Source organism: Apium graveolens, chromosome 6, assembly GCF_009905375.1.
Source record: "Apium graveolens cultivar Ventura chromosome 6, ASM990537v1, whole genome shotgun sequence".
In the NCBI taxonomy this organism is placed as follows: domain Eukaryota; kingdom Viridiplantae; phylum Streptophyta; class Magnoliopsida; order Apiales; family Apiaceae; genus Apium; species Apium graveolens.
The window spans coordinates 242,371,658-242,384,506 of record NC_133652.1 but is presented as its reverse complement, the minus strand read 5'-3'; positions in this window follow the sequence as shown (position 1 = coordinate 242,384,506).

Sequence of the window (12,849 nt, the reverse complement as noted above, 5' to 3'; positions counted from 1 at the left end):
GAGATAATGTTATTCCATCACTCTTGTATCCGACTTCAATGCCAAGAAAAAAACTAAGTTGTCCCAGATCCTTAATGCTGAAAATATCATTTAAATGTTGCTTTAAATCTTGTATTCCAATAGCATCACTACCTGTTATGATTATGTCATCGACGTAGACAGCGACTATAACAACCTGAACAAGAACATTATATCTCAGGAACAAAGAGTAATCATTCTTAGACTGTAAAAATCCCTTATGCTTGAGTGCCCCGACCAACTTGGCAAACCATTGACGGGAAGCCTGTTTCAAACCGTACAAGGATTTGACAAGTTTGCATACTAGATTTAAAGGATTTGACAATCCATCTGGTACCAGCATGTAAACTTCTTCACAAAGGTCATCGTGGAGAAACGCGTTATTGACGTCCAACTGAAATAATGACCAATTGTTATGTGCAGCAACAACAATGAGACTTCGAATTGTAGCCATTTTCACAACTGGAGAAAAAGTCTCTAAGAAGTCTATACCCCATTTTTTATTATACCCTTTCGCTACTAAACGTGCCTTACAGCTTTCAACAGTCCCGTTGGCCTTTAGTTTAATTTTATAAACCCACTTACACCCTATGGCCTTCTTGCCAACTGGTAATGGAACAAGGTTCCAGGTATGATTTTTATGCAAGGCATCAAGTTCCCTGTGCATGGCATCAACCCATCTAGGGTCGTTGGACGCTTCTAAATAAGTTTTGGGTTCTACTAAAGTATCAGTTTGTGCAACAAAACTAAAAATTGAAGTTGGTAAATGATGATAGAAAACCAGATTGCACCAATGATCAACTGGAGAAGTGTCTGGTACATGACTAATGTTGCAAATATAATCTTTATAGATGTCAGGTGGTTTAACTATTCTAGTACTTCTTCTTAACACATTATCAGTATGTAGAGTTGCAGAAGTGGAAGAAGTACTATCAGACTGAGATATGTCATCAGATGTGTTGTGCATATGTTGTGTACTTGATGATTTCATAAACAAAATATCTAAGTAGATTTTACTTAGTGAAATAATGTAGCACTCGACGGATAAGAATGATAGTCCCGACGGATAACTCATTATAGTCCCGACGGATGTTAACTAATTATCCATCGAGTGAGTAGCTTATATAATAATAAGTCTGTAGCACAGTTCTGTATACATCTTTGTATAGATTCTGTAGTAGCCTATAAGTCATGTTGACTTTAACTAGATATGCAGAGTAGGTTGATTAATTGTATATAAATGATGTCTTGTAATTCTGCATAAGTGAAATGAAGTCAAGTGCCAAAATAGCTACCAACGGATGATTAACAAAGCCATCGACGGATGATCAAATGACTATCAACGGATGCTTAATACAGCAGTCGACGGATGATCAATGAAGCCATCAACGGATGTTTAGAAAGTCGACGGATGATCATATATCCAACGGATGTTCATTGAATCCAACGGATGATCATATAAAGAATTCAAACAGCAGTTGAACAGTGAAAGCTGAGCACAACCGTCGAGATGTATACAAATCTACTGTGGAAGCCCATTAACTGGGTAATAGAGGACGAAAAGCAGCAAAGCTTAAGACTAATAGTTTTTATATTTATTCAGTCATTTTGACTTTGTAATCTTGGTAATATATAAACCAAGAACGTAGCAAATAGAAAAATAAGTGTGTTGAGATACAAAAACAGAAAAATCTTTGTAAGCAGAATCATTAGCATTTCCCTGTATTCTCAGTAGTTTGATTTGTAAGCAGTTGTGAGCATTCTTGCACACAGAGTCCTCTCGATATATAATATATATCTCTGGTGGAATTGTTTAAATCCACTAGAAAGTTTTTAAAGACTCTTGTTATTAATTACTTATGTTTTGATTCAATTAAGTTTCTATTCCGCATTGTGCTAATCAAAACACTTATATCTATATTCGAGTTGAACATTTTTATTTCGAGAAAAAGGTTCAAGAATTCCATTCAACCCCCCTTCTGTAATTCTTGCTATATTGTTAAGGGACTAACAATTGGTATCAGAGCAAGCTCTTAATCTACAAAGAGTTTAAAGATCAAAACAATTCAGCAAGATGAACAAGAAAGACGTTGGAGTCAAGATTCCTTTTCTAGATAAATATAATTACCATCATTGGAAGGTAAAGATGCATCTTCATATGCTTTCTCAAGATGAGGCTTATGTGGACTGCATAGAAAGAGGTCCTCATGTTCCAATGAGAGCTGCAATAGGAAACGAGCCATGAGTTCCCAAGCCAAGGCACGAATGGTCTGATCCTGACATTGAACAAGTCAGGAAGGATAAAAAGGCCATGAACATTCTGTTCAATGGAGTTGATGGAGATATGTTTGACAACATTATTAACTGCAAAACTGCCAAGGAAGTCTGGGATACTATACAGATAATCTGTGATGGAACCGAGCAAGTTGGAGAAAATAAAATACAGCTCTTGATTCAGCAATATGAGCATTTTCACAATGAGGAAAGTGAGTCACTCACTGACATTTTTAGTAGATTCCAAAAACTACTAAATGCTCTTAAGTTGCATGAAAGAGTCTATCAGACTAAAGACTCTAATCTGAAATTCCTTAGATCTCTTCCAAAGGAATGGAAACCAATGACAGTCTCATTAAGAAACTCACAAGATTATAAAGAGTTTACTTTTTAGAGACTGTATGGCATCCTGAAGACCTATGAGCTTGAGATAGAGCAGGATGAAAGGATGGTGAGAGGAAAGAAGAAAGGAGGATCCATTGCACTAGTTGCTGATTTGGAAAAGGAGAAGGAAGTGAAGATGGAAGCTGTTGAGTCAACTTCTAAGGTCTGTGAAGGCAAGGGCAAGGGGATTGCAGTAGTAAGTGAAGATTCATTGAGTCAAGATGACATGGAGGACATTGATGAGCACCTAGCATTTCTTTCCAGGAGATTTTCCAAGCTCAAGTTTAAGAAGAACTTTGGAGCAGCCAAGCCAAATAGAAACATGGTGGATAAGTCAAAATTCAAATGTTTCAAATGTGGCTTGGCAGGGCATTTTGCAAATGAGTGTAGAAAGTCAGATTCCAGTAAGAAAAGGTTTGAGCCTGTGGATTATAAGAAAAAATACTTTGATCTACTCAAACAAAAGGAAATGGCTTTTATTACACAAGAGAATGACTGGGCAGCAGATGGTTTGGATGAAGATGAAGATGTCAGCTATGTCAATCTAGCCCTAATGGCCAAGTCTGATGAAACAGAGACAAGTTCCTCAAGTAATCAGGTAATTACTATAAACCTTGCACGTTTATCTAAAGCTGAATGTAATGATGCCATAAATGACATGTCTACAGAATTATATCATTTGTGTGTTACACTTAAGTCTCTTACTAAAGAAAATGCGAAAATCAAAGAAAACAACTTGTTTTTAAGTGAGAGGAATAATGTGCTTGAGTCTCAGTTTGTTGATTTTGAGAAACTAAGGATTGAGTGTCAGATTGTCAAGGAGGAATTAACTGAGTCCTTGAAAAAGGAAGAGATTTTAAAGAAGCAGCTCAAGCATGAACAAGAGGTGATTAAAGCATGGAAAACATCCAGGAATGTCCATGCTCAAATCACCAAAGTTCAAGGAATTGAGTCTTTTTGTGATGAAGCCTGGAAAAAGAATAAAGAGAAACTAGAACCTAATTTGGTAGATGGTTTGCTGACAGATGTAGACTCGACGGATGATGAGGACTATCCGTCGGATAACAAAAAGTATTATCCGTCGAAAGATGAAAATCCTCATTCGTCGACTGTGAGCAAGCCCATTAGCAAAGCCAAACTAATCAAGCTAAATGAGAAGTATGGGTCAGTTTCCAAGAACTTTGTTTCAGGAGAGTCAAGTTAAGTGTGGTAGTGTAAATCATTTGTCTGTTAATTGCAAATTTGCCATGCCTACTCCCATGTCTGTTCAATCTCAATTTCCTAACATAAATGCAATGCCTCCCATGCCTGTTAATGCTATGCCTACACAGAGCATGAATGCACAGTTTGCTAATATGCCATTTGCACCTAATCCATATTATGTTGCATAAAGTATGCCTCAAATGCCATTTAGCATGCCCTACTGGAATAACATGTTTACACCAAGCATGCCATTTCCTGGTAGCCATAATATGCATGATAATTCTGTTGCATTAAATGGTTTCAAAGGCCCAACCCAAATGACTAAGGAAGAATCTGAAATTCCTAAGTCAAATGAGTTAAGACCTAAGAAACAGAAGAAGAAAGCTAACAAGGCAGGACCCAAGGAAACTTGGGTACCAAAATCAACTTGATTTGATTTTGATGTGTGCAAGGAAACAGAAGGAATCTTTGGTACTTGGACAGTGGTTGTTCAAGACACATGACTGGTGATTCTACCCTGCTCACAGAGTTTAAGGAGAGAGCTGGCCCAAGTATTACTTTTGGAGATGACAGCAAGGGTTATACTGTGGGATATGGCTTGATTTCAAAAGACAATGTCATCATTGAGGAGGTTGCCTTAGTGAATGGTCTCAAACACAATTTGTTGAGTATCATCCAGCTTTGTGACAAAGGCAATTCAGTAACCTTCAACAAAGGAGCTTGTGTTGTGACTAATAATCAAAGCAACAAAGTGGTTCTCACTGGTGTGAGAAGAGGAAATGTGTACCTAGCTGATTTCAACTCAACTAAAGCAGAATCTGTAACTTGTCTTCTCAGTAAAGCAGGTCAGGATGAAAGTTGGCTATGGCACAAGAAGCTATCTCATTTAAACTTCAAGACCATGAATGAGCTGGTAAAGAAAGAATTGGTAAGAGGTATTCCTGTAGTGGAGTTTTCAAAGGATGGAATGTGTGATGTCTACCAAAAGGGGAAGCAGATCAAAGCATCATTCAGGAAGAAACTTGATTCAGCAATTGAAGAGCCTTTACAACTGCTTCACATGGACTTGTTTGGACCAGTCAATGTATTGTCAATCTCAAGGAAAAGATTTTGCCTAGTAATTATAGATTATTTCTCAAAGATCTCTTGGACATATTTTCTAAAGTCTAAAGATGAGGCTAGTGAAATCATTATCAATCACATAAGGCAAGTCAACAATCATCCTGATTTTAAAGTTAGAAGAATCAGGAGTGACAATGGAACTGAGTTTAAGAATTCTGTCATGAGAGCATTTTGTGAAAAAAATGGGATACTGCATGAGTTTTCAGCAGCAAGGACTCCACAACAGAATGGAGTAGTGGAAAGGAAAAACAGATCACTTATTGAAGCTGCAAGGACAATGCTTGAAGAATCCAAACTACCAACATATTTCTGGGCTGAAGCTGTAAATACTGCATGCTACACTCAGAACATTTCTCTGATTAATCAAGCAAGATGAATGACTCCCTATCAATTATTCAAGAACAAGAAGCCAACTCTAAACTTTCTTCATGTCTTTGGCTGCAAATGCTATATCCTGAGAAATCAAACTGATCAAAATGGGAAGTTTGATGCTAAAGCAGATGAAGGAATTTTTGTTGGATATGCTGTTGGTAAAGCATATAGAATCTACAATCTAAGAACCAACATTGTTGTGAAATCTATACATGTTATGTTTGTTGATAGAAAGATTGAAGGACTAGAAGATGGAGATTACCATGAGAGCCTCAAATTTGACAACGTTGAGATGGTTAGTGATGAAAGTGATGATGAGAGTGATCAAGAAACAGGGTCTAAGGATAATGCAGACAAATCTACCACCAATGAAGCACAAAACTCAACATCCATCGAGTTGCATAATGCTTCATCCATCAGAAGGCAATATGTGTTATCCGTCGGAAGACAACCTACCTCATCCGTCGGTACTCAAAATTCATCATCCGTCGGGTTATCAAAAGGAGCAGGAGGTCGAGACAGATCACCTACAGAAAATTCTCCTTTCTCAAATCAAAGATCCACAAACTCAGGGGGAGTTTCTAGCAATCAAAACTCAATCACACATCAAGACAATCATGAGGCCTCTTCATCTAGAGCTAATCTACCTCAGCAAAGGAAATGGACAAAAGATCACCCCTTCGAGCTTATAATTGGTGATGTTTCTTCTAGAGTTCAAACAAGAAGAGCAACTCAGGAAGAATGTCTATACAACAGCTTTCTATCAAAGGAAGAACCAAAGAAGGTAGAAGAAGCTTTGTTGGATCCTGATTGGATCTTAGCTATGCAGGAGGAGCAAAACCAATTTGAAAGGAATAATGTATGGAAGCTGGTACCCAAGCCTAAAGGAAAGAATCCAATAGACACCAAGTGGGTATTCAGAAATAAGATGGATGAAAATGGCATAGTAATCAGGAATAAAGCTAGATTGGTTGCTAAGGGCTATTGTCAGCAAGAAGGAATAGATTTTGATGAAACTTTTACTCCTATTGCAAGACTTGAAGCCATCAGAATCTTCTTAGCCTATGCAGCCCATGCCAATTTCAAGGTCTATCAAATGGATGTCAAAAGTGCCTTTCTAAATGGAGATTTGGAGAAAGAAGTGTATGTTACTCAACCTCCTGGTTTTGAAGATCCAAATTTTCTAGAATATGTCTATTATCTACTAAAAGCACTATATGGACTGAAGCAAGCACCTAGAGCCTGGTATGACACTTTATCAAAGTTCCTTTTGGAAAATCATTTCACAAGAGGTACTGTAGATGAAACTTTATTTTTCAGAAATGTTGATGGCTCTAGTATACTTGTTCAAATTTATGTTGATGATATTATTTTTGGCTCTACAGATGAGAAACTTTGCAAAAAGTTTGCCAAATTGATGCAAAGTAAGTATGAAATGAGTATGATGGGAGAACTAACTTACTTTCTTGGTTTGCAAGTTAAGCAAGTTAGTGATGGAATATTCATTAGTCATACTAAATTTATTTTTGATCTCTTAAAGAAGTTTGATCTAATGGATTGCACATCTGTAAAAACTCCCATGGCCACAGCAACCAAGCTTGAATTAAACACTACTGAAAAGTCTGTGGATATTTCAAGTTATAGGGGCATGGTTGGCTCACTTCTGTACTTAACAGCTAGTAGGCCAGATATAATGTTTGCTACTTGTTTATGTGCTAGATTTCAGGCTGATCCTAGAGAATCTCACTTGATAGCTATTAAAAGAATTTTCAGATATCTCAAGGGAACACCAAAACTTGGCATTTGGTACCCTAGAGATTCTGGCTTTGATCTAACTGGTTATTCAGATGCAGATTATGCAGGTTGTAAAATTGATAGAAAGAGCACAACAGGAACCTGTCAATTTTTAGGAAACAAGCTTGTGTCCTGGTTCAGTGAAAAGCAAAATTCAGTTTCTACTTCTACAGCTGAAGCTGAATATATTGTTGTTGGCAGTTGTTGTGCACAGATTTTATGGATGAAAAATCAATTGCTAGATTATGGTTTGCAAGTTGAAAGGATTCCTATTTTCTGTGATAACACAAGTGCAATTGCCATCACTGAAAATTCAGTGCAACATTCAAGGACAAAGCACATAGATATCAAGTACCATTTCATAAGGGAACATGTAATGAATGGTACTGTGGAGTTATATTTTGTTCCAAGTGAGAAGCAACTTGCAGATATCTTTACCAAGCCACTAGATGAATCCACCTTTTCAAGGTTGGTAACTGAGTTAGGTATGCTTAATTACTCTTAAATTTATCTGAGTTATTTTGCAAGTTGTAATGTAGCCAGAAATTTAGTTGATTTCTAAGTCTTGGATGAAATTTTGGCTAAGTCAAAATTTGTATCTCGGCGGATGACCCTTATCCATCGAGTTTAGTCATCCGTCAATATACTACTTGCTAATAAAAGTCAATTATTTTTCTGGAATACTTTATGACTCGACGGATATCAGTTTATCCTCATCCGTCGAATTGTCTAAATCTCAGCCGTTAATTCCCTGAACATTATCCATCGAGTATACTTACAGTTTGTAAGCATTACACGACGGATAATGGGTGGAATTTTTACAGTTTACTTTTAAACGGCTATTTTAGGCAATTTCTATTGGTTAATTTACTTTTCTTTATTATTTTTTTCAGTTATTTTTGAGATAGTATAAAAGCTTATTTCATTCCAATTATTTTCTTTTATCATTCTCAAATTCAACTGCTGTTATTTCATTCTCTCTCAAGCAAATATTCTCTTTCTCTTCAAGCTTTCATTCTCTAACAATAGCACTTGTAGTAAAGATTATGTCTCAAACTGGGTTCATTTATGAGAAGAACAACTTCATTGCTTTGGTCAATAAGGGTATTCAGCAATCAGAGGACTATCACAAGATGATGGATTTTGTGAAGAATTGCAAGCTAAATTACGCCATGCTGGAGTCACCCACAATCTTCTGTGAAGTTGTTGAAGAAATGTGGACCACTGCTATCTACAACTCTGCTGACAAGACCATCACTCTAACAATCAAAGGTAATGAGTTCTGTATCAATAGTGATGTAATAAAAGCATGTTTCAAAATTCCTGATAATAATGTGACTTCACCACACAATGACACTGATATTATCAATATGCTTAATTCCATGCATTATGCACTTCCTACTACTAAACTAAGTGATATTAGGAGATTGGGTCTTAGGAAGGAGTGGAGTTTCTTGTGTGATGTGGTTACTAAAGTTTTCTCTGGAAAAGTCAGTAATTTTGATTCAGTAAATATTTCCATGTTTAACATGCTATACATGCTAGTTACAGATAAATTTTATAATTTCAGTGACCTTGTCTTGATTGAGTTAGGTTTTAAACTAGGTGAGTTAGCTAAAAGAGGAAAGAATGTGTATTATGCTAGATTTTTTATGCTATTGGCTAACCATCTATGTCAAGAGATTGTACTTGAGAACCCAAACAACAAACTGGCTTGTTGGGTTCAAGAGAGAAGACTCATTGCAGATTTGAACAGAGCTAACCATCACAGGGATGTGCCAATGTTCTATTTTCCTGTAATGCAGGAACCTCAGGTAAGTGAGGTAAGTTCATCCATCCCTTCAACTATTCCAACCTCCTCAATTTCTTTGAGTTCAGGAGTAGCTATGGCAACTGTGACAATGACCAAACAGTTGCCTATCAAAGCTGCCAAAACAACTGCTATTTCTAAATCCAAATCTAAGAAAACCCCCTCTGATATCTCTCAAAAGGTACCAGTTGAAAAATCCACCAAAGCAAAAGAGGGGAGTGTGAAGGAGGGTAAGTTAGGTGAGGGAAGGGGTGAACATCAAAGAAACCCCAAGAATAAGGATGGAGAGTTGAGTGAACCCCAGCCTAGCCACACTGCAGTTTCCCAACAAACTGTAGTGCTTAAAAAGGATAAAAGCTCACTTCTAGCTACATCCTCCCAAAAGGATGCAGTTATTGAACAAAGCTCTCAGCCAAGAGCACATGCCAAAAGGGTTAGGGACACAAGCTCACCCCAAAGTTACACAAGAAAGAAGAAATCTAAAACCTCTGGGGATGCACAGGGCACACACACAGTGCAAACTGGTGCTAAAGACACAGTCCCTGCATTCTCTCAAATTCAGTTTGATGTGGCTCCAATAAATATGGAGTCACATCCAAAATCTCTATTTATAGAAGCATCTGAAACACCATACTCACCAACAAACTCTCTGAAAGTGGATATGATAAACACTTCAATTCCTGATTCCCCTTCTTTAACTCTGTTGGGGAAGCCAAAATCTAGTGCAAGTGAGCATCATCTTTTAGATGATTTATTGGCTCACTTGCCAATTCTTTCAGATTCTATTGTGACATCCGTGCCCCAAATATCCTCAATCAACACAGAGTCAGCAATAGTTTCTCTTCTCACCTCATTCATTTCTACTCCCTCGATGGATATTGCTCATCCGTTGAGTAGTGATTGTATCCCGACGGATAAGCCTAACAGCAGTTATCCGTCGGATAGCTTTACCACTCACTCGACGGATATCACTTATCCGTCGAGTATCTCTGCACAACTTCAAACTTCAATTATTTCAAGTGCAGAAGATTTAGTGATTGTACAGTCACTCTTAGGACTGAGAGAGGAGAGTGTATTGAGTGAGAGGCCGGGTTGCTCCCAGGAAAAAGGAGAGGAAAAGAGTGAAAATCAGCAATCCATTTATTTAGGATTGGCAAAAGTGAGTGAGAGGAGTCCCACCTTAGTAGGTGAAGGTGAGGGTGTGAGGGTGGGGAGCTAGGGTGAGACCCTGATGCAACAAAAGAGAGATTTTGAGAGAAAAGAAGGTACAGAAGCCATAAGGGTGGATCCAGCCATTGCTAGTGAGTCAATGATTGTGGATGATGCTGAAAAGGAAAGACAATTTCGGCAACATTACAAAGCTGTAATTGATAACATTTCCTTGGATGCTGACACTTTTACTCACCCTGTGTCAGCCTATCAACTGTTGGTTGCTCAGGGCAATGTGGAGGCAGAACATACTTTGAACTTAGTACACACCAAAAAGAATATAGCTGACTTGAAGACCTATAATTCTGAGAAGCTGGATTCAGTCATGCCATATGGTACCATACAGGATCTATTACTAAGACTAAGGAGAGAATCAGGTTCTGAAAAGAAGCTGGCCAAGCTGGAAGATAGAGTTCAAATTATTGAGAATTCAGTGGCTACCCTTCTTCAAAATCAACAGACTCAGACAAATCTTCTCATGCAACTGGCTAAAGCACAAGGTCTAACTCCTCAACTTGATGATAACAAAAAGGGGGATAGAGAACCAAGTGAGGGGGAGAAACTTCAAGTTCAAATCAGCAAAGTAATTGTACCTTCAATTACTGTCTCCAAGCCACCAGTTGCAGATGGTATAGATCTAATTAAAGCAGCAGCAGCAAACTTGAAAGTTACTGAAAAAGGAAAGTTGAGCTTGATCAACTGGGAGAAGATTGATGAGGAGATACAGAAAAAGTTTGAACTTGTCAAGGAGCCAGTTAAGTCAGCCATCCATCACTCTCAAGTCAAGCAAATAAGTGTGAATGAGATGAGCATGAATTATCTCGAAAGAGGACAATCTTCGTGCATCAAGTCTCCAAAGGCTGAAACAATTCTTAAACCAAGGGCAAATTATCCAAAATCATCTTTGAAGGACCCCTTGGACACTGTGTATGAGACACCCAAACCTGATAAGAAGAAGCTTCTGTCAAGATCAATTGTCTTCTATAAAGATCCAGTTGATTCAGCTTCAAAAAGGAGAATTGCTAAGATATTTAGAAATGGAAAGGAAATTTGTGTGGTAGCTGGACATCCACAATTTGCTCAAGCAAAGAGAGAAGAAAAGGCCAGATTAAAGCAGGAAAAGAAGCAAGCTGCTCTAGATGCAAAGAAGACTAAACAAAAGAAAGAGCATATGCTATCTTGGCCAAGCTACAGGCTGTGAATTCATCTCAACAAATTCCCTCTCAACCATCTGAAGCTGCTAAATCAAAGAAGAAAATTGAAGAACATAAGAAATCCTTAAGGAAGAAAGATTTGGCTAGAAGAATAAAAAGGAAACTGGATATTGTTGACAAGGAATTGGAAGATCAATTTCCTAAGGAACCCACACCAGCTTCAACTCAAGCATCAAAGCCCTCTGTGGTATTTGAAGACATAAGGGTGGTGGATCCCTACAGGAATATTCATGGTGAACCTATTGTGCCAAAGGATGAGCCAATAGAGTGGGATACCATACCAATTCCTAACTTCAGCTTACCAATCCTTAGCAAGCCAAATAGGACAAAGTCAAGGGCAGTCAAGAAAGTGAAACTGTCACCTCTCAAATCCAAATCAGTAGTTAAAGCTCAACCCAAAGTCAACAGGGGAAACTACTTGTACTTGTGTGACATCAAAGAATTTTCAGATCTAAATCTTTATCTGGATGAACTGGATGAAGTGAGGGGAATTGATGCATACAGGAACCTACCTGAAAGGTTAGTGTTCAAGTACAAAGGAGGAAGGGAGATTCAGTGGCCACTTCACAGGATTCTTCAAGAAAGCCAAGCTGTACTGATTAAAGTTTATTCATCCTTCAAGAAGAACTTTGGGTTCAATGTAACTGCAAGAAGACTAGTATTGAAGAAGATTGAAGAACTAAGGAGTATTAGAGCTAAAGATGCACTCCCAAAGACTCTAATCATCCCATACACAGGGAGAAGAGTGCATCTAAGGCCCTACTGGCTGATGGAGTTCATAGATGACAAAGGTGTGAGAAGATTCTTCAGTTTAGAAGACCAATTGAGTATCTCTAGCAATGAGACTCTCTTGGAAATGCAAGAAAAGCTAGATCTCTCGGAATCTGATGAACTGGAATTCCACAGGCAACTCCAAAATCAGATTGATGAAAACAACAGAAAGCTTGGAAGAAGATCCAGACCTTCAAGAAACTAGAAAAATCTGCTCAGGCTAGAGGAGCATCTTGAAAATGACTGTGAGCCAAACCTTGTACATTTTGATTATTTGAAGCACTTTCAGTATTATCTGCTTATCTTTAAAGCTGTATGTTTAGGATATTTTGTTATCATCAAGTATCTCTTAATTTATGGCTACAATTCCAGTAGACATAAATTGGGGGAGATTGTTGTGCATATGTTGTGTACTTGATGATTTCATAAACAAAACATCTAAGTAGATTTTACTTACTGAAATAATGTAGCACTCGACGGATAAGAATGATAGTCCCGACGGATAACTCATTATAGTCCCGACGGATGTTAACTAATTATCCATCGAGTGAGTAGCTTATGTAATAATAAGTTTGTAGCACAGTTCTGTATACATCTTTGTATAGATTCTGTAGTAGCCTATAAGTCATGTTAACTTTAACTAGATATGCAGAGTAGGTTGATTAATTATATATAAAT